This window comes from Saccostrea echinata, unplaced genomic scaffold (assembly GCF_033153115.1).
Source record: "Saccostrea echinata isolate AGI-Se365-2 ecotype Australia unplaced genomic scaffold, CSIRO_AGI_Sech_v1 ptg000018l, whole genome shotgun sequence".
Classification (NCBI taxonomy): Eukaryota; Metazoa; Mollusca; class Bivalvia; order Ostreida; family Ostreidae; genus Saccostrea; species Saccostrea echinata.
The window spans coordinates 5,491,039-5,514,047 of NW_026889767.1; the positions used below are offsets into that span (position 1 = coordinate 5,491,039).

Genomic DNA, 23,009 nt, shown 5'->3' on the forward strand with positions numbered 1-23,009 from the left:
TTTGTCATAAAAATGAATACAAAATTTCCTATTTCTTGATATGCATATTAATTTTTGCAGGCAATTGAAACTTAGAAAAAAGATCTTTTTAGTAAGATCGAGCTTAGATCTAAAAGATGCAAAAAGATTTGAGGTGGGGAAATCAGTTAAAAGTCATATTCCAATCCCCTCAAATTATAACTTTTCCTAAAAATTAACCTAGAGTTATTTCCCTTTGCTAACTCTTTTGCACTGAAGACAAAAAATTAAACTGGTGTTATTTCCCTTTGTTGACTCTCCTGTATGGAAGTCGAAAGAAGTGTATAACAACATGTGGCAAAAACAGACGCCAGAAAAAAAAACATGAAACAATCACAGAAAAATGATGTGTTTTTCAACTTTTTAAAATGGAATTCAGGTGTGAATGACAAAGTAAGTCATCAAATGAAGGAGACACTGCTTTCTCAGCATTCAACTTGATAATGATGTAGATCTTTATTAATAATAGATTTTTAAAGCCAATTTCACTTTGCAAAATATTGAAACAAAATTTATGAAATCTGACTTGCAATCCCATCATGTGGGATTCCATATACTCTAAAACCCATGAGAAAAATGCAAGATGCAATTGGAGGAAAACAACAAGCAGAAGATACGGCACTCAGTGGGATTGGTTAGACAACCCTAGACACAGGTATAAAATGTTTTCAAATATTCATTTTGTATAAAAACTACATGTAAGAAGCTTTTTCAAATAAATTGACATGATGTTTAAATTAAATATTCTTTTTTATATAATAGACTTAATTGTTCTATATTCAAAGATCACCATGTTAGCAGGACATTCCAGATATATATCTTAATAATATATTTGCATTATAGGAATTTTTGCTTGCTTCAGAAAACAACTTACTTTGGCAAATCATAACTACAAAGTTTATCAAAAGGAGGAGAATGTTATAAAAGATGTAAGTTTGTATGTAATGAAAAATATACACAAGGCAATATAAATATTATGTATATTTTAGGTAACGTTGTACACAGTGGCGGATCCAGGAATCTTGAAAGGGGTGGAGGGGGGGGGGGGGCGACCAGTTTGGTGTTGGGGTAGGGGTCAAGGCCACACCAGAAAAAATTAATTTTTAAATCTGATGTATATTTTGGATACAAAAGGGGTTGGGGGTGGCCCCCCCCCCTCTAAATCCGCCAGTGGTACAGTTTAAAATCTGATTTAGCCAAAAAAGTAGTAGGGGTGGTGGGTAAAAATTAGAGATGGTCGCCTTAACGGAAACACATAAATTTTTTTTTAGCCTAAAAAGAAGTCATATAATTCAGATTCACTGTAAAAGAACAAAACATATTTAACTGCAGCTATAAATACACATTAATAAGATATAAATATAACATACCCATGTAAATGTATGTATTCATGATTGACAATAAGAATTTCTTTAATTTGAACAAAAAATATTTTAAACATATTTTAGATGTACTGGTGCTTTGAAAAGAAAAAAAGAAGATGAAAAGATGCATAGAGAAATAATTTTCAGTAAAAAGCAGGTGATTTTTTTTTAATATTACAATTGTCTGGATATGGAATTTCCATTTTTTTTAATGCCAACTACCACAATGAATTTATCAAATCTTTTATAAAAGTCATGATTTTGACAGATTCTGGGGGTGTAGTAATTATGAAAGGAAATACAAATTGGTTGTTAATTATACTTCTATGTATTGTTACAATTTAGGACTGTGACACAGTAGCATCACTTATGAAAGGTTGCACTCAAATAGTACATCGATGAAGGACATATGAGCAACTGTAAGTACACTATAATTTAAACACTCAATTTTATGTTAACGCCCCCAAAATCTACCTAATTCAAGATCAATAGTATACCGCCTGTCAATCATTAAAAAAACAATAGCTTCTGATTTGATTGACGGGCCAGCTACGTGGGCTACCTGATAATCTGAGTTTGCATGTTTTGAAAACAATTACCTGGTCACGCGTCAAACACTTTCATGTACCGCCTGAAAGGTCGCTTTGTATACACTCTGGTTTAAATAATCATGTCGCTGTTATATTGGTTGATAATTTTATTTTTTAAAAATAATTGGGAGTAGATAATTTAACAGTGACTTCGTGATTTTTTTTTCAATCTCCACTGCTGTTTCGTACTTGCTAGCGATGTGACGTCCAAGATAACTGTAGAACTTTTCGAAGAAAAATTAGCGGATATTCAAGCCCTCTTTTCTTTCAATAACTGAGATTCGGAGAGAGAAAAAGTTTTTGTAGCAGCACAGACCGATAATTCTTCCGAACCCCTTATTCAACCTGTGCCTTGATTTGAAGAATGTACGTAATGCTCTCGTCGACCTTGCACTTGGGAACACAGAAACTCAATTCGCCGTAATTGGAAACAATCGACCCCCTCCCCCACCATTTGAAAATTATAACAAAATGCAATGGATTAAATAAGAAAAGATATTAATACTAATATAAATAAAGTATCTTGTATCTAACGCCATGAATTACGAAAGATTCTTTTTATATCCAAACCAGTAAACAGGGCATAAGTACACGTACCCTCGGAAATGGCGAATATTTGGACACCATTGTTCGCCAGAAAAGTAAATAATATTCCGATCGTGGTAAATGTCCACACAATAAGTGGAATCTTTTTATTTCAATATTCACACTTAATATTTTATAATAATTTCTTTTATTGGCGATTAAATTATTGATATGATTGCTTTATAGTTTTCGCCCCCCTTTTTTTATTTTACGATTTTTAAAAAAGACGTGTCTTTTTATTTTTTTTTCTTCAAAAGATATAGACGAAAACGCTAAGTCTACAAATTTTATATTTCAGTACATATTTTATTTTAAATATTCTCACTCAAAATTATGCACAAAACGCGTTATGTTGACCCTGATTACCAAAAGCCGGACTTCCTGTGTAATGCAGCGTGTATAGGGATTTTTGACATCTTGAGTATTGGGGCTCTCCAGATAAATAACACCAGTGCTACCAAGACCACTCCCCCTCCTCAGGTAACCGTACGGTAAAAAAATTGGGTCTTTAATTAATTCAATTTTCTTTTTTTTATTATAATTTTTTGATTATATTTTGGATTTTTTAAAATTATATTTTGGATTTTTCAATTGCAATACTTTGTGAATGTGTCATAGAAAAATATATTTTATATAAAAAAAAAAGTCGGGGAGAACCCTTGGGGTATGGAATGCAGGAGGGGGGAGTCCCGTCCCCAAGCACCTGTGATACGAACCCTACTTTTTAAAGTACACATGCAGGAATTTTGAGGCAATTTATTTAAAGTATACATGTATGTTTTCTATTCCAGGGGAAAGATGAAGATGATTATTTCAAGTATCGCTTTTCAAACCCATTTAAAATTCTTCTTGACTGGTTAGACACAACACCACATAATGGTCAACCTCTGATGTAAAGAGAAATCATGGAAACATCAAGCCTACTGTTTCTATTGTCTACAAAATTGCTATATAGCAGCTATTTTCTACATTTTGTTTATCTCTAAATACATATTTTGAATAATGTTTAGATGTAGATTCCTGCTTGATTAATAATTTGAAGAAAAAAAAACAAAACTGTTTTTAAAAGTAACGATAAAATTATACAATATACACATGAATATGTGTATGTTTTCTGATTGTAAGACTATACATTAATGGTTTTATTTTTAATGGCGTGTTAATTTATGGTCAGTCTAAATAATTCTAAATTTCTTTAACCAAATAAGATTGATATATAAAGATTTGCATCTAGGAACAAGCAAAATTTAAGTTATCTGCCCTTTGTAAAGGATCATAGAGAAACAATAATATTTCATTTAATTTTGTTTTATCTTATTTAGAATGTTTAATAATATTTATTAATCGTTCCGTTTGTCTTATTTATTAGTGAGAAAAATGTTTGGAAAAGAAATTTTATAAAACAACCAGTGTCTAGTAACATTTTGAACAAAATATTATTTGGCAAAATGCCAATTTTCGAAGTTAAAAATACCGAAAACGAAATAAATCCCCACTCTACTTTTCATAAAAGTTAACTAATATTGTTATGGTGTTTCTAAAATTTCAGGTGATATTTTCCTGAATTGCCTGCATTTCTTGAAAGACTTCTTGAAATACAGGGTAAAAACAACCATTTTCAAAATGTAAGAATTTGGTCATCTTTGAACCATCAATTGAAGAATTTGCAGTGACTTGTAGAATTTTTTTTATTGTGTGATATAGTGCTTCATTTGTTCTACTCATATAATGTATGAATTATATCAAAATAATAAAGATGATTAAACCACATGAAATCAAGTATATAGCATTTTTATGCTTGAATTGAGAGTAAATGGGGCAAATATCTATATTAGCCCGTTACCATGGCAACCAAGGTAGTAACCTTAATTTTGAATGTTGATAATGTCATAATGTATGGGCATTAATCACCTGAAAAAGTTTCATGAAAATCGCTCATGGTGTGTGCCACAGCCCTACAGTAAAATTTTGGTCCTTACAGAGAATTGATGATAAATTGTTTAATTATTTTTCATCCAATGGTGCAACTGTTTGATATGACTTAATGCCAACAACATGCATAGAGCAAAGTCATGTGCAGAATGGATTTCTCCCTCTGCAAAAACGTCGATTTAAACGGATGTTATGGTAGGTCCATCATGCAATATGCTGCAAAAAATCTACATCATCGACAATGACTATTATTTTTAGTAAAGGGACAAACTGTCAACTTGTTTTCATACGAAAACAGATTTACAGTCAGTAATGCTGACGACAGAAATGAATTTGGAGGAAATATACATGATTCCTTGAACACATACGGAGCGTGATTTATACGCCGTTGAAGATTTGTGCGACGATGAAAGTTCCGTTCCTTAGTTTTGGATACTATTTATTAACACATAACTTTACATAACTGGATGACATTTTACCTCCGAAACACTTTGTTTGTGTATTTTACGTCCCTTTAAAAAAAATTTCACTAATATTGAGACGCCACTTACCGCTTGCCGGTGTAACGACGAAAGGTGACCCCGTAGGAAATTGACCGGTCAATTTTCTACGGCAAGTAGGGTCATTTTCCGACCGTAGAAAACCCTTCCAGGTCGGTAATTCTACGACTCCACACACGTTGAAAAATGACCCGCATAGAAATATGACCCCCTACATTGCACTATATTTTATAATTAAACATTTAGAAATGAGATGTGATATGCGTTTATCCGAGGTTGGGGAGGGTCGGTGAAGACCTAGAGTGGTCTCTTGGGATTTATTTTTCTTTCAAATCTATTTTTGGGGAGGAGCAGAGTATCTTCCCCTCCTTTACGCCACTTTTCAATACTAGCATTATATACAATGTACGTGGTATCATTGTTTTTTGTTTTTGTTTTTTTGTTTTTTTGTTTTTGTTTTTTTTTTTTTTTTGTTTTTTTGCTTGCATCCCAATGAGTATACATTTTTGAGGAGCATAAATTCATATATATATATATATATATATATATATATATATATATATATATATATATATATATATATATATATATATATATATATATATATATACATTTTGTTTTTGTTTTTTTCTCACAGGTTTTGTACCGAAAATGACATGATATGTTTCTGACAACGATATACCTATATGGAATGGATGTTTTTATCGATAACCATTTAAAGGACAAGTTTGTGGCCCCATACTTCTAGCTTAAGATTTTTGCCCGCTTTGAACCTGCCTCCACCCCAGCTTTTACATGTGTCAGTTTCTGGATACACCAATGCATTGAAACAAAAAACGTACATTGTATTATTATTTTTAGACAAGGAAATAATTAGAGAAAGCACGGCATATAAAGCGTCGAATATGGAGATGCTATCATTAACAGTAATTACTGCTTCATTTTTAATACCATGTTATTTCTTTTTTCCCTCTTTTAGGTTCATTTATTCTTTTATATTACATGGATATTAATACCCCCGCTCCAAAGGAAATAGGGGTGTATACCTTTTACCCTGCGAATCTCTCTGTTGTTTGTAGGGGTTAAGTGTTTGTCTGTCTGTCCGAAACAATTTTTTTCGGTGCAGTTTTCTCTGCAACAACTCATCGCAGATACTTGAAATTTTAACACTCTTTGATTCGGCATTCTATACAGTGGTATTCATTTTGGTACAAATCTTGTCCGTCTGTCTTTTGCGGGTGGGGTATCACTAGAGAGCACTGGCTCATAGATTTCTTGTTTCCCCTGTAATTTGTGTACTTAAAATGCATTTATTGTCTGTAGAATTATATTATCTGTATTGTAGGGAAAAACCGAATGTATCTAAATAACTTTAACTATGAACACTATATATATTGTTTGTATCAGGATCGCTATTTGAAAAACACTAATAGTCTCTAACAAAAATACTAAAGTTTACCAAATTTAACTATAGTTTAATGCAGTATCAAAGTTTTTACTATAGTAAATCAAAGTATTTTTTTTGGATATATGATTGTAATATTTTATGTTCTTAAATTTATATGTGCACATTTTTTTTTCATATTTTAGGGAACTACGAGGGGTGATCTCTTTATTTACAAAATCACAGTTCAGATCAAAATAAAATTTGGCACACATTTAGTCATAAACATGCTCTATAAAATATAGCAGGTGTTTGCTCCACGTTTGTGACGTCATAATATAAAGATGACTCAATATGTAGATGACGTGACAAAAAATGGTTGACTCAGTCGTACTCGAGCAATGAACGGCTTTAAAGTTTAACGTTTATCTTGTAAATCCCTTTACAGTAGCATATAATTATTTGTACAAGATTTATGAAGACAAAAGACTTGCCAAAAGTTCAATTATTAATTGGATTGATTGTTTTAGTGAAGCAAGGGAGGTGGTTTAAGGGGATGAAGGACACATGGTCACATGACTCTGTTTAACTACGTCATAGTCTCCATTTATTTAAGTGCAAAACGTGTAAACCATCAGTTCTTGTATACAATTTTGACAATTTGTTTTGCATTAATCACCATCTTATATAAAAATAAAAAAAAAATAGCATTCTTGTAAACTTTAACAAATTACGGAATATGTTGTTCCACTCCTCTTTTTTCCTATACTGCGCGTCCAACAAGTCGATGACGTCATACACGATCTGTTAGTACAGCAAGATCATACTCGGTGAATACACTGGCAATATTATTATGTAAAAACAGGTCATAATCAGTATATGTTTAAATTGTTTTAGAAATGGGGAACACAAAAATTTATTTTGCCTGGCTGCTGACGAAAATCTTATGTAGGTATATCTTATTTCGCTTATTTAGCTTACGTGTGACGTCATAGTTGGTTTTTCCCGTACTCGAGAAATGTAAACACGACACGTTTTTGTCATGCTTATGTCTTGTTTAACGATGTCCTGTGCAATATTGAGGTCAGCTTCACCATTCGATATTTTTATCATTAATCGATAAAATGAAGGAATTGCAATTCAACGTAAATTTTCAAATATTGAATGATAGAATTTTTTGCAAATTAAGTTTTTTGTTGTTTAAGTTGTCTTAAAAAGTACGTAATTTTCCCTACCCAGATGCAGTGTGATAGACGAAACTTGTTTTTTCGAATTTTAAACCCTATTCATACTCTGAAATATTTTATAAGATACATGTCCACTAATATATTTTTTTTATCTATGCTTAAAAAATCCCATTATGGACGGAGCAATGGGCCCGGAAACATGGAGAATAAAAACTCCACTTAGACACTGTAGGACATAGTGTTTGTCAATCAATATCTCTAAAATAAGGTTAGAAACCTAATGATATAACTGCTTTAAGATACGTGGAACATACTAAATTAGAAATATACAAAATATGAAAAAAAAAAATTGAATGACAAGTATTTTTTTCAGCTGAAGGTCCTTCTTCCCCTTAAATGATGTTTGTTCTGGTGCCCAGTGAAAGTAAGCTGGGGAAGAGATGTGTCCTCACTTGAGCAATTTGTAACGAAAGATCGCCAAATTACAGTTAGAAAAATGTTTGAGTATCTTAACAATAATATAATTATTTAAAACCTTAAAATATCGTTTACCTTAGATTTAAAACATATCATATATGAGAAAAAGAAGGCGCCCATACTTTATCCACAATGGATAATCGACGCACTCAATACAAAAAAAACCCGGGTTGCGATGGTCACCATCCTCATTCTGGGAAAAAATATCCTAATCCAGCCATCCTATTGCTGAGATTTGGCCATTTGTAACAAATGTGTTGTGTTGTTCAAATCATCACACTAACACGTGGGTCAGCCATAACGGAACTAACTTTTTTATTGAATGCGCATGTGCAGTACATTGTAATATACAAACCAAAGATACAATAGATCCGGACTACATCACATTCCTCCCTTTCATTTAAGATGTACACATTTTTCAAGATTTTACAGTTATTAATTGGCAATAAAATTGCAGCATAACTTTGAAAGTCACTAAAACGAAAACAATATCATCTAAAGTGATTAGAATGACTAGATGACAAAAATGACTAGAACTAATGAATACACTACAATACTGATAAACAGAAAAGAACCTCTGGTTCTTACTGATTACATGGAGATTATTATGCTCCCAACACTGTGTAATCAGTATAATATTCACAAATTCAGTTTCTTCGGGGCCCGTCTCTCTCTTTGCGGATAGCGTCGAACGTTTGGAGTTGGCACAGACACGGAGGCCGAAGGTTCTTTTGACACCACAGGAGTTTTCGAGACATTTGGTGAGATTGCATCTTTTCCTTTAGGAGTACGAATTGTTGTTGGAACAATCGGCCTGACATGAGGAATTTCAATATTTGGTTCAGAATTGATGTCGCTAGTTCCACAACGAAGCTGATCAGCATGACTTCACCATAGAGTGCCAAGTCCCGTGTCAACTGTGTAAGACAGCGGTCCAGTACGAGAATGTATCTCAGCAGGAATCCAACTGCGTTCTGCGTTCCTGTAATCTCTGGCCATAACCTTTGGTCCTTCTTTGAATTCTCTAACATTAGAGCGTATAGAAAGCTTCATCTGGTCCTGTCCTGACAATACCGTATCGTTCAGGTTTGGTTTAATCATGTTTAGCCTAGTTCGCAAATTTCGTCCCATTAGTAATTTAGCTGGTGTTTCATTTGTTATAGAGTGTGGTGTAGTACGGTATTTGAATAAAAATATGCTCAGCTTTTGCTGCATGGATGCATTGTCTCCCTTTCCACTCTTCATTGACTGTTTGAATACTTGAACAAGTCGCTCTGCTTCCCCATTTGTTCGTGGATGATATGGGGCAGAGGAAATGTGTTAAATGCCATTTTGTGCAAGGAATAACTGGAATTCTTCGGAAATAAACTGGGGTCCGTTATCCGACACTATAACTTTAGGAAGTCCCAGTTGCGAAAATAATATTCTTAACTTCTCAATAGTATTTGATGCTGTTTTAGTCTTCATAGGGAAGATTTCCAACCACTTGGAATGCGCATCCACGATGAGTAGGAACATAGAGTTCATGAAAGGCCCGACAAAGTCTATGTGTAGACGGTCCCAGGGTTCCTTAGGCCAGTCCCAGGGATGTACCGGAGCAGCCTTTGGCATGTTGCTATGTTGCTGGCAACCACTGCAAGTGGAACATAAGTTTTCGATATCTTGATCAATTTTAGGCCACCATACAGATGTACAAACGATCTTGCGATAGACTTCATTTTGACGATCCAAATGTGACCTTCATGCAAATCCTGTAAAACTCTGTCTCTAAGTTTCTCTGGCACAACAACACGATTTCCCCACATCAAGCAATTCTGGTGACAGATAAGCTCCTTAAATCTGTTACTGTATAAACGAAATCTCTCGTCATCTGCAGGTAAGTCATTGTGTCCCTTGGAAACACAGTCCAATACGTGTGATAAGATATTATCTCGTTGAGTTCCAAGTTTGACTTGTGCACTTGTAACTGGTAATTGATCTATTTGAGTATTGTAAAATACTGTTGCCGTGTCCTCATAATTTGATGTTGTCACTGAAAGCGGTAGTCTACTAAGACCATCAGCATTACAATGAGATTTGGTGTTTCTGTATTCTATGTCGTAAGTATGCCCAGCCAGATACAGTGCATACCTCTGCAGTCGTGCAGCTGTCATGGCAGGTATTCCAGCACTGGGGTTCAGGATGCTAACCAATGGCTTGTTGTCTGTGACTAGTGTGAAATGACGTCCATAAAGGTAAGTATGAAATTTAACAACTCCCCGATACAAAGCTAAGGCTTCCTTGTCAATTTGAGAGTATGCTTTTTCAGCCTTGGTAAGTGATCTGGAAGCAACCGCTATTGGTCGTTCGGTACCATCGTCTATTACATGAGAAAGTACACTACCAAGTCCATATGGAGAAGCATCGCAAGCTAGCTTGACCGGTTGGTTTGGGTCATAGTGACAAAGAACTTGCTCTGACGTCATTATTTCCTTAACTTCTGTGAAGGTTTGTTCACACTGTTTTGTCCATTTCCATGTTTTATCTCCCTGCAGAAGCTCATTCAGTGGACCCAGGACTGTTGACAGGTTTGGTAAGAAGGAACGATAGTAATTAACTAAGCCCAGGAATGATCGGAGTTGCTGTAAGTTCTCTGGTCTAGGTGCATTAAGTACAGCATTGACCTTGTCTGGTGACTTCTTCAGTTCCTCCTCTGATATCATATGACCACAGTATGACACTTGTTCTTTAAAGAAGTCGCATTTTTCTAGGTTAGCTCGTAGACCAAACTTTTCTAATTGTTCTAAAACTGCATCAAGATTTGCAAGGTGTTCTTCATCTGTTTTTCCGCTCATGGTCATGTCATCTAAGACGCATGATGTGAATGGTATCCCCTTTAACACTTGGTCCATTGCACGTTGCCAGATAGCTGGGGCAGCAGCTACACCAAACTGTAGGCGTGTGTACTGGTATAAGCCCTTGTGTGTATTAATTGTCATTAGCTCTCTGGAAGACTCATCCACTTCCATCTGGTTGTAGGCTTGTGTCAAGTCTATCTAAGAAAACTTCCTTCCTCCTGCTAGTGAAGCAAATATATCCTGAATTCGAGGTAAAGGATACTGGTCCACCTTCATTACTAGATTTATGGTTACCTTGTAGTCTCCACATAGACGTACTTGACCATTTTTCTTCACTACAGGGACAACAGGTGAGGCCCATTTACTGTGGGTAACTGACTTGATGATGCCCTCCTTCTCCAGGCGCTTGAGTTCTTCCTCGACTTTTGGCTTCAGGGAATAAGGCACGGGTCTAGCCTTACAGAATTTTGGTTGAGCATTATCTTCCAGGTACAGTGTACCTCTAATTCCTTCCAGTCTTCCAATTTCTGACCCAAAAAACAGCTTGATGTCTGTCGAGAATTTTCTTTAATATTGTGTCAGTTTTCTGTGTGGTCTGTCGTAGCTTCAACACTTTCACTTCATGCCAGTTCACTTTAAACTGTGATAGTCCATCACGACCAAAGAGTGCTGGTCCATTCTGTCTGACTACTATTAAGTCCATGTTTCCCTGTTGCTGATTCAATGTCACCGGTACATGCACTGTGCCTAGAGGACTAATATTCTCACCAGTAAAAGTTCTGAGTTTTATTCTGGTCTTCTGAAGTGGTACATCACTGAGATTTTGTTTATAAAAGGCCTCAGGTATGATAGATACAGATGATCCAGTATCTAGCTCCATGTTAATTTGCTGTCCTTTGATCATCAGCTGGAGGATAATTGGGTCAACTTTGTTCATGTTATTAACAGTATGCACATGTAACATAGATTCAAACTAATGTTCATCATGTTCATCATTGTCATTTAAGAAGTTCACTTTTTTTCCAGTCCTTCTCTCTGTGTCCCGTTTTTTTCTTTAAACATGCCCTCTCAATGTGGCCTTTCTTTGAACAGTAACGACAAGTACTGTTTACATGTTTACAGCTTGGTACACTGTACTCACCTCCACATCTCCAACATGGTTTGTGTGAACGTTGTTGTGGTGCTGGCATATGCTTCTGTGTCTGAGGTTTCATAGAAAAACGAGTTTTTGATTTCTGACTACCATTTACCTTGTGAACTGTAGCACTGGTGTCTCTCTGCTCACGAAGCTCTGTTGCATCACGTCCTGCTGTCTCCATTGCATGTGCAATTTTTACTGCAGTATCCAGGGTTAGTGCTGGTTCAGCAAGTAGTTTCTTCTGGACAGATTCACTGTTAATACCACACACGAATCGGTCTATTATAGTGTCATTGAGAGTCTCTCCAAAGTTACAATGAATTCACAATTTTCTGAGTTCCGCCACTTATGAAAGCACAGTTTCACTTGACCGTTGTTCACGTTTGTGAAATCTAAAGCGCTCCGCAATAACAGAAGGCCTGGGGTAAAGATGTCTATTCAAATGTCCAAGAATTTGTTGGTACGTGAGATCTGCAGGTTTAGTAGGTGCAACAATGATCTTTAGTAGTCCGTACGTTTTAGGTCCTATTACTGCTAAGAACGACGGCACTTATGAGTCTTCAGACACCCCGTTAGCTTTAAAGTAAATATCAACACGTTCTGTGTAGACATCCCATGTCTCGATTGATTCGTCGTATGATCCAATCTTACCGATTGATCTGACCTGCAAGCCTATCAGTTGTTGAGCGTTTCCTTCTTCACCCATTTTGTATCAATCTGTATGTTTGCCGACTCTAAACCAGCATCCTTGTCGCCAAAATGTTGTGTTGTTCAAATCATCACACTAACACGTGGGTCAGCCATAACGGAACTAACTTTTTTATTGAATGCGCATGTGCAGTACATTCTAATATACAAACCAAAGATACAATAGATTCGGAATACATCACAAAATGGACTATTCTTGTTATAAAAAAAATAACTTGCATGGTAAGAAATATAAGACTCGGAAAAATCTTTTACCTTCTGTGAACAGAACGCTAGGAGCATGTCACGTGACCGCCTGGATCACTTGATTCGCGCATGGGCAGAACGGTGGCAGATGTGCATTCAAATCGGAGAGGACCACTTTAAAAAAATAAACACTGAAACCTGATTTTATTTCTTCCATAGAAGTAATTAAATTAGTTCGCGAAGTTTTTAATTACTCCTTGTATTTCTTGTATATTAATGTCTGTCACAGGGTCATCGTTAAAGAATATAACGCTGGATTCGGATTTATGAAGTTTTAATGAGGATAACAAAGAAATGAAACCTAGAAATATAGAAAACACACTCACAACACACACACATTAACAAGAGACAAATACAACACATTAAACAAAGTTACAAATTACACAATATGAAAATTCACGTCGCTGCCAATAAAGAAGAAGGTATGGTTTTAGCTTTATTGTGCCCTAAAAATTTAATGTTTTCTAAAAGTTTTGAAACTGGCTTAAATATTAGTTGAGTATATGACTGTAATAAATCAGGAAAGAATATAGCATGACGGAGTACCATTCTGGATACATGACGTCATTAATTTGATGCATTTCTCTATTTTAATCAGAAAAAGCCTCAAAATGACCCATTTCAAGGGTTATTTTTCTTAAGAAAATAGTGTCCACAGCCGTCGCCCACGTTAATTTTTAGATATGTTGTGTAAAATTCTTTGAAAAATCACATATCTCAAAATCTTTGTGGGCGATGCCTGTGGACAATATTATCTGAAAGAAAATTCCATTGAAAATTGGTGTTTTCTGCAACTTTTTAAGAAAATACGGGAAAATGCACAAGTTTATGACGTTACAATTAGCATTTGGAAGGTCATGTGAGAAAAAAAAATTTTTATGATCTTTCTGCATGGAGTTTCAATAATTCAAAAAGCATGAGTTTTAATTTTTTACACCACTTTTATTTTTAAGAAAAACACAGGGCAAGATTTGTATTGAAACCGTACCTTGTTCTTACGTATTATTGAAATTGGTTTAATAAGTATTCACATCATTAGAAATAAATCTTACCAGGTATCCAGTATTATAAAATATGAAACATAATTATCAAGGCATCGTGAAAGTCGATGACTTCAAAAGTAACATGAAAGTTTGGACCTCTTACACCGTAAAGGTAGAAATATAATAGTTATTTGATTTGGCGGGATAAGCGCTTATGTAGTGCACGAAGTTAGTATACATGCATATTAATTATCAAATAGTGGTCTGTCATTGGTCCACTGGTCGTATTAGTATACCTGGTCAGTTTGTAAACTAAAAATATCACGTGAGAAAACAAAACATTCACACATGGCACTCATTCACACAGACGGCGCTATGTTTGATTAGCAATGCGCGCTAATCAAATATAATTTATTAACAAAATATTTAATTAAATATCAACTGTGACATTCTCCCCTGCTAAGGAAAATGACTCCTGACATTTCAAATATATTCATATAAATAACCCTGTAAAAAAACAAATTTTAAATGCAATACTGAGTAAAATAAGTAAGTATATGTACATTAACACAAAGTTTGTGCGACATTCTCCCCTAAATATCTTACACATAGTACACAGGAGTTATCTGATGGCTCACCCATTCACCATACTTGTTTGGTGGTCTCACCTGTTTGGTAGATCTCCTTGGAATTGGTGATGTACTAATATTTACAGAGGGAGAATCTGATACATTACGATTCAATGTCGAGGGATTGTAAGTACTACTGGCGTCAAATGTTGAACTAGTATTATAGGTACCAGTATTGCTCCAATTGTCTGAATGAATGGAACTAAATGGTGTAGACTTACCATTACCTGATCCAGGATTTAACCGTCTCTGTGGTATAATATAAACATTACCACAATCAGATGACCCAGAATCTGAATCTTCTGACTCAGACTCAGAACTAGAATGAATAGATTTACAAATACTAGTATTATTACCGGTATCTACCTTAGGTGGTTTTTCTTGGTTGGGGTTTTCCTGTTTTTGATCAATGTTTTTGGGCACCTTTGGGCAATATCTGCTCTGTTCAGAAAGTTTGGGGATATATGATATGGGCAGTAGCATATTTCTATGCAAGGTCTTAGTTTTCTCTTTCCCATACTCTTTCTTGACCTGAAATACTGGGATGTCAGAATTGGGCTGATTGATAACAATATAGGTATCTCTGGCCCACTTATCTGCCAGTTTTTTTTTTTCCTTTAGTCCAACATTTCTAATGAGAACGCGGTCTCCAACATGAACTGTAGCTTCTCTAACCTTAGAATCATAATGTAATTTATGACGAGAAGCACTTTTCTCAGCTTCACGTGAAGCTATCTTCTAGGAGAACTCTAGACGCTTCTGGAGTTTCTTGGCGTAATTGTCGCGACTGCGAATGTTTTCCGTGTCGGAGTCTAAGCCGAGGTAAGCATCAATAGCTAAACGCGGATGTCTGCCGAACATGAGAAAGAAAGGCGTATATCCGGTACTGTCATGTCTTGTGGCATTATACGCATGCACAAGTGTACTTACATAAGATTTCCAATCTTCTTTTTGCTTGTCCTCCAGTGTACCAAGCATTTTGATCAAAGTCTGGTTGAATCGCTCAACCATCCCATTCCCCATAGGGTGATAGGGAGTGGTTCGCGACTGCTGTACACCTGCTAACTTACATAACTCTCTGATAACATTGCTTGTAAAGTTTCTGCCCTGATCACTGTGTAATCTATTTGGAAATCCATAATGAACTATAAAATTTTCAAATAATATTTTGGCAGTAGTTTTAGCTGTTTGATTTCTTGATGGAAAAGCTTGAGAGTAACGAGTAAAATGATCAGTAATTACTAATATATTTTCAAAGCCACCTTTGCTTTTTTCCAATGATAAATAGTCCATACATACAAGATCTAAAGGTTGGTAACTTTCAATGTTGACAATTTCTGCAGAAATCTTTTCAGGAGTTTTGTACTTCACACATCGGTCACACTTCTTGATTCTGTCTGAGATATCTTGGAACATTCTGGGCCAGAAAAATCTTTCTTTTATGAGCTGGATGGTTCTGTCGCGTCCATGATGACCAAGGTTTGTATGTAAGAGTCTAAAAGCTGTTTCTCTGAAATGACTTGGTAAAACTAGCTGTTTAATATTTTCATTCTCTTCTTTTAGATTTGATCTTGAAAACCCTTGCTCAACAAGTTGAATAACTCTTTTGATATCTCTATCAGATGATTGTTCCTTAACCCAGTCAATGTCTGAGAAAACACATGCATCATCAGAATGACACTCGTTAGCTTCACAAGTAAAGGAATCTGATTTGTCTAAAACGTCTGTATTCATTATTACATTGGTACTTACAGTCATATATGATAATGGATCTTCCTCTCCAGTTAGGAATACATTTTCAAAATATGGGCAACTTTCACGGTCTGCTACGTAAGCACTGCTGATAGACTGGACAACATTGGGATTGACTTCCACCATCTCATTTGGTCGTCTAGACAAACCATCTGCATCAGCATTGTTTGTACCTTTCCTATAGTGGATGGAAAACTGGAAGTTGCCGAGTGCTGCCAACCATCTATGGCCTGTAGCATCGAGTTTCGCTGTGGTCAAAATGTATGTAAGAGGGTTGTTGTCCGTCACCACTTCAAACTTGTTACAATACAAATAGTCATGAAACTTATCGGTAACAGCCCATTTTAAGTAAAGGAATTCCAGCTTGTGTGCTGGGTAATGTCTTCACTGTTCTTTAACCCACGACTCGCATATGCAATAACTCTTTTCTCATCATTCTGGATTTGGTGCAGTACAGCCCCCAAACCATTACATGATGCGTCGGTATGAAGAATGAAAGGCTGGTCAAAGTCGGCATAGGCAAGAATAGGTGGAGACAGCAATTTCTGTTTAATGGTCTCAAACGCCTTGGTCTCTTCATCACCCCATCTCCATGCTGGTGTTTTTGCCTTACTTGACTTACCTTTGTTCGTGGAATGGCCTTTAAGTAGATCATTAAGAGGCTTTACAATTTTTGAATAGTCACGAACATACCTCCTATAATATCCCGAAAATCCTAAAAATGTTCTAAGAGTCTTGATGTTGGTAGGAATCGGCCATGTTGAAATCGCTTTCGTCTTCTCTGGATCTGTTGCTATGCCTCTCTCGCTAACTACATGCCCTAAATAACTTACACTGTTTTTGAAAAATTCACATTTCTAAGCTTTAAGTTTCAGACTGTGTTGTTCAAGTCTTTGGAAAACAGCTGTCAATCTGTCCATGTGTTCCTCAAAAGTCTTTGAAAATATCAGAATGTCATCTAGAAAAACCAACATTTCCTTAAGTTTAATTCACCCATACAACTTTCCATGACACGTTGAAACGTAGCCGGGGCATTCGTCAAACCGAAACCCATTCTATTACATTCAAAAAGACCTACTCCACTTACCGAAAAAGCTGTCTTTTCTCTATCTCTTTCATCAATCTCTACCTGCCAGTATGAACTTGTCAGATCTAACTTGGTAAAGAACTTGGATCCAACTAACCTGTCAATTGTATCATCTATGCGTGGAAGATTGTAAGCATCTTTCACTGTCCTAGAATTCAGTTTCCTGTAATCAATACAGAATCTCAAGGTTCCATCTTTTTTCCTTACCAGTACAATGTTAGAAGAATAAGGGCTCTGTGATGGTCGTATGGCTCCAACATCTAACATTTCCTTGACATGTTGTCTGACTTCTTCGTACATACCTGGTGGAATACGTCGATAAGGTTCCTTAAATGGTTGGTTATCTGTCAGTTTAATCTCATGCTTCAGTAAATCTGTCTTCCCTATGTCAGTGGAACCATCAGAGAATAAATGAGTCCAGTCAGACAGAAACTGTTTTACATGACTTACTTGCATAGTGGTAAGGTTGTCCTCAGAGATTTTAATGTCTAAGTCCTGTAGAGATTTCTTGGATTTCTTACATATACCTGAATTTGACGAATCAGGGTTCCAAGTATCCATGACCTTTACACCATGTACTGCACATAAAAGTGACTTAGGGGGAATATGTACAATGGAAGCAGAGAGGTTACAAACTCTTACAGGGATGGTTACAGTATGCTTACCCTTTGTAAGGGAAATAACACTTGGACAAATTACTAGACCACCAGACAAAGTAGTATTGATTTGCTCAGTCACAGCTGAGTCAATGTTATGAACATTTCTAACAATACCTCGTATTAATTTTGTCTCATTTGGTGCTATCTGGATGGCATACTTGTTTGTAGTTTTCACTGGTGTTTCATCTGTCATTGTGTTGAAAGCTAATTTTCATTCTTCTTGAATATTTTCATCTGCTGTCTGCTCATAAGCATTTCTACAAATACGAATAAAATTAGTTCCAACAATAACAGGGACATTTCTAGAATAATTTGTCTGAGGAACTACAAGTGCTGGAATTGCATATGGTGAGCTACCAAAACAAGGTACACATATTTCCAATTCAACGAAACCACTATATGGTAATGTACCACCATTGGCACTTTGTACAGTTAGTCCAAATTCAGAAATACTATGTAAATCTGGTACTGGGTTTAAACTCTGATGAAAATCTTCTGATATACAAGTAACCATTGAACCTGAATCTATTAGAGCTCTGGTTTTGACACCATTTACAAAAATCTCTGAATCATTGGCTTCACCAATCAGTCTGGACAATAAATTGTTGGTAGTTTGAGGCTTGGTTGTAATAGCAGGGCTTTTCTTGTAGACATCTTCTGTTTGCCTCACAACAGAAGATGATTCTAGTTTAAAGCATTACCTTGACCTGGATTAGAATTACCCATTCTTTGTACATGTTGATAATTCTGTCTTGAACTCTGTTGTTGCTGATGTGATCTCTGGCTTTGTTGTGGAAAGTTTCCTCTGCCTCTTGGATAAATAGAACCTCTGCCCTGAGTCTGAAAAGAAGCTGTTCTATTAAAATTTCTTCCTTGATTTGACTGACTGTTTTGCTCTAACTTGTTCATTCTATTGTCAAGCTTTTTCATTTGTACCAATAATTCTGAAAGTTGTTTTTGCATTTTCTCTATCTCAGAATTTTGAATTGAAAGAGCATCAACATTTGTTGAAATTGTGACACTAGACTTACTGGCTGTGTTTACAATCTTCAAATTGTTTTCCTCCTACTCAATCTGCCTTATTTCCCTTAACAATGAATGAAATTCCTTCACCGACTCATATTTGTGTCTGGTTGCATTTCTTAATTGTGAACTTTTCAATCCAGACCAGAATTGTGATCTAAGCATTGCGTCTTTGGCATTTACATCAATATGACCTAGTTTTACAGCCTTTTATATACACTGTTCTAACCTAGACCCATAGGAAACAATTGACTCACCTTCTTGTTGATGATCAGAGTAAAATTTCTGCATTATGTTTTCAGGAGTGCAAACATTCCCATAAAAATCATCCAACTTTGCAAGGATATTGTCTACAGTTGCATTTTCTCCAAGTGGAATCAGGATTTCCCTAGCTGTGCCCTTCAGAGAACTTCTAACTGGCTGCAAAAGAACATGATCAGGCCACTGGCCCTTTAAACACCGAACCTCATATGGCCATACATCATAGCTCACTTCTCCTTTTTGAGTTTGTTCACTACCACTGAAAGTTGGGAGTTTAATAGGGGTAGGGTTATTATTCTGAAACAGAGCAGAGCTGTTAAAAAACCTAGGTGATGACATAAGACCTGGTGGGTGTAAATAACCTGGTGAGGGTACATGACTTGGGAATGGTACTTGACCTAGGGGTAGTAATTTTGGTATAGCACATTCACTCACATCTTGCTGAACCTTAGGGGTACTAGTAGGAATTTTCTGTGATTTTAACATGTCATACTCTTCCTTTGGTATTACCCTGTAATGTGGTTCTGCATTAATTTGATCTATAATTTCTTGCAAATCTTTTTTACCCATGGTTTCATCACCACTAAATGCCATGTTGATTTGAGGATGATCAGAAGACTGACACCAAATCGCAAGCAAAATTAAACTTATCGCAAAGCGCATCTGTCTACACACAATCACGCATTTAAAATCTGTACAAACATAAACAATAAACCTGAAAATATGTACAAATATACCTGCGCAGCTATGTTAAGGCTTCCCGAAGCTTTAAAATGCGCTCAAAACATAATATGTCATTGCGAGGTCGGTTTTGGTTTTAATTTATAAGTATTGAACTTTAGTACTTCCAATTTATATAAAGGGTTTCCTCGGCTATATATTAGCGTATTTGTTATGATATCACATGACTTTGTTGATCACGTGACGGTCATTTAGAATTTTTTGAAGTGTTTCATATAAATCGCTTTGGCGCAGCTGATTAACACAATAATTATAAACATTTTGTTATATAAATAAACTCATCGTATCCTTGTGTATCCGAAATGTGCTTGGGAAAAGTCGTAGTATTACTTGGGTACAAAATATTTCCTGAGAAATTCAACTTACCTACAAATTTGAGGGTATTTTCCACACAATATCGTAATCTGTATTAAAACAAAGCCAACACACACTTTTCCCAAGCAAGATTCAGTTAGAGAACAACCTCTTCTTACAGATTTCCACAAAAATTCTCAGATTAATCCTCATTAATCACCTGCGCCAGACTCTTTTATACACACAAAATAAATTCTTCCTCCAACCACGGGTATAAAACAGAGTACATTTCAAAAGTATATTTTTTGAACATGAAGAATTTCAATCAAGGGTAGGTAAGCGGTGTATTTTTAAAATATTCGGACATATAAGACTTAAAAAACCTTTAACGACCCGTGAATTTTGTAATAGCTATTTAGCATTTTACATGCAGTTTGAAATAAAGTGTTACGTTCATGACACTCTCCCCGTCATAACACTTCAAGTTTGCAGTGACCTGACGTCATTTTCCATTATGACGTCATATTTTGGTAGTTCGGAGATGTGAAGGCACAGAGTGCACTGTCATATTCTACGGGAAGCCTTAACCTACCTGCGTGTCTGCTTTGACCCTTGTCCTGTTTTCAAGTCCCGTACTTTGGTTAGTAATGCTGCAATTGAAAATGTGATCGCGCGCAGGGAATGATTTTCGAACTATTGTACGAGTAACACATACCACACAAAGTACCACAGACAATGACATAGACAGACAAAAGAACATTGACAGTGAACAACAATGCATCACACACATTCAAAATACACAGAAAAATTGTTTACCATATTGAACATACGCGTTTGGCAGCTAAGAGTTTATCAAAACATGTCGAACATTTGACAAACACGTTTTTTCTACACTTCCGGAAGTTCAAAACCAAAACAAATGAAAACATGAATGTCGAGCCCGATCTTTTTACACATGAGTAACACGCACCTTGCACACATTCACAAAGCCGGCAACCTCACACACTATACACAGCTGATACACTAAACATGAAATAATACACAGACATATACAAAACAATACAAAACACAAAGACACAGAACATAAATAGTAATTAATAGCACAGATATATCTGGATAGATTTTATTTTTCCCTGGCCAAAGATATGAATCACTGAATGGATAGTTTCACCTCGGTAGGGTCTTTTCACAACTTGTAGCGCGAAATTCTTTTCCTCGCACAAAACAGATGTCAGTTAGTTTACGGATCACTGGACAGTGGACACCTGTAACAGGCATAGAAATTGTTACTACTACTGGGTAGTTTAGCTAGCGTAAAATATTTATTAAGTACACTGATTCCGTACGGACTCGAAGCACGTACTGAGTACAATCATGAATAAAACTCACTTGTCATGATTATGTAGAATGAAAATTGTAGGCCTACTGTCTGGAATTTTGGCGTTGGTCGTCACAGCGGCATTGGCGAGTGGCGTTTCGGCCTCGTCCCAGGAACTGGACCCTGGTTTTCCTCACAGTAACATCATTAACGTGGGCGCCATATGTCACAGGGTCATCGTTAAAGAATATAACGCTGGATTCGGATTTATGAAGTTTTAATGAGGATAACAAAGAAATGAAACCTAGAAATATAGAAAACACACTCACAACACACACACATTAACAAGAGACAAATACAACACATTAAACAAAGTTACAAATTACACAACATGAAAATTCACGTCGCTGCCAATAAATTACGTATTATTGAAATTGGTTTAATAAGTATTCACATCATTAGAAATAAATCTTACCAGGTATCCAGTATTATAAAATATGAAACATAATTATCAAGGCATCGTGAAAGTCGATGACTTCAAAAGTAACATGAAAGTTTGGACCTCTTACACCGTAAAGGTAGAAATATAATAGTTATTTGATTTGGCGGGATAAGCGCTTATGTAGTGCACGAAGTTAGTATACATGCATATTAATTATCAAATAGTGGTCTGTCATTGGTCCACTGGTCGTATTCGTATACCTGGTCAGTTTGTAAACTAAAAATAGAAATATCACGTGAGAAAACAAAACATTCACACATGGCACTCATTCACACAGACGGCGCTATGTTTGATTAGCAATGCGCGCTAATCAAATATAATTTATTAACAAAATATTTAATTAAATTTCAACTGTGACATTAACATATCCCAAACTTTTACATTACTGATATCAATTTTAAGAAAGTTTCAGCTTTGAAGGCTCAAAAAAAAGTTCCAAACTAAGTTTCATAGCTAATCAAAGTATCAAAGTATTTACTTTAGTTAATAATAGTAAACTATAGTTAACTATAGTTTACTATAGTAAATTTTTGTTAGGGGTGCCCTTCGATTGTGATAGAAATACTGGCAAAATACTCCCCTTTCTTGATCATTATATAGATACATGTATAATCTACATTATCATGCACATATGCCTTAAGTTACTCCTTATAAGTAGGATTTTTGATGTAAGAAAAACAAACGATTTTTGTTTACTTTTATCCTAAAAACTCTTATATTTTTAAAACCTCGTATCACACAGCAGATCGCCTAATTTGTGTGCTATAGGCCAGCACATTTAAAGAGTGGGTTAT

General features: G+C 35.6%; 2 long non-coding RNA genes across 2 annotated transcripts; both read right to left on the minus strand.

Annotated features, from left to right (window-relative positions):
- Positions 1-13,223: 13,223 nt before the first annotated feature.
- Positions 13,224-14,119, minus strand: LOC133189511 (uncharacterized). Its single transcript, XR_009721491.1, has 2 exons — positions 14,019-14,119; positions 13,224-13,267 (listed from the first exon to the last, which is right to left on the minus strand). It is a non-coding gene; the product is annotated as an uncharacterized LOC133189511 (long non-coding RNA).
- A 7,854-nt stretch (positions 14,120-21,973) lies between these two features.
- LOC133189512 (uncharacterized) lies at positions 21,974-22,289 on the minus strand. The gene is made up of 2 exons (XR_009721492.1): positions 22,189-22,289; positions 21,974-22,017 (listed from the first exon to the last, which is right to left on the minus strand). It is a non-coding gene; the product is annotated as an uncharacterized LOC133189512 (long non-coding RNA).
- Positions 22,290-23,009: the final 720 nt, after the last annotated feature.